Here is a 464-nt window from a genome sequence, read left to right on the forward strand (position 1 = left end):
TAAGAAATGTCATTGGTATTTTGGTAGGGATTGCATTGAATCTGTAGAGTACTTTGGGTGGTATAGATATTTTCATAATGTTAATTCTTCCAGTTTAAGAACACCGTTTGTCATTCCAATTTTTTTTGTCCACCTTAATTTCTTTCAGTAGTGTTTTGTAGTTCTTGTAGAGATCTTATACTTCCTTGGTTAAATTGATTTCTAGGTATTTTGGCGACTAATGTAAATGGGTTTGCTTTCTTTCTTTATTTTTATGCTAGTTTGTTATTGAAGCATAAAAATGCTACTGATTTGGAAGTATTGATTTTGCATCCTACAACACTACTAAAATTGTTAATCAGCTCTAATGGTTTGTTGGTAGAGTATTTAGGTTTTTCTGTATATAAAATCATGTTATCTGCATGTAGAGACAGTTAGACTTTGTCCTTTCCAATTTGGATGCCCTTTATTTATTTTTCTTGCCT

Source organism: Galeopterus variegatus, unplaced genomic scaffold, assembly GCF_000696425.1.
Source record: "Galeopterus variegatus unplaced genomic scaffold, G_variegatus-3.0.2 Scaffold13108, whole genome shotgun sequence".
Taxonomy (NCBI): Eukaryota; Metazoa; Chordata; class Mammalia; order Dermoptera; family Cynocephalidae; genus Galeopterus; species Galeopterus variegatus.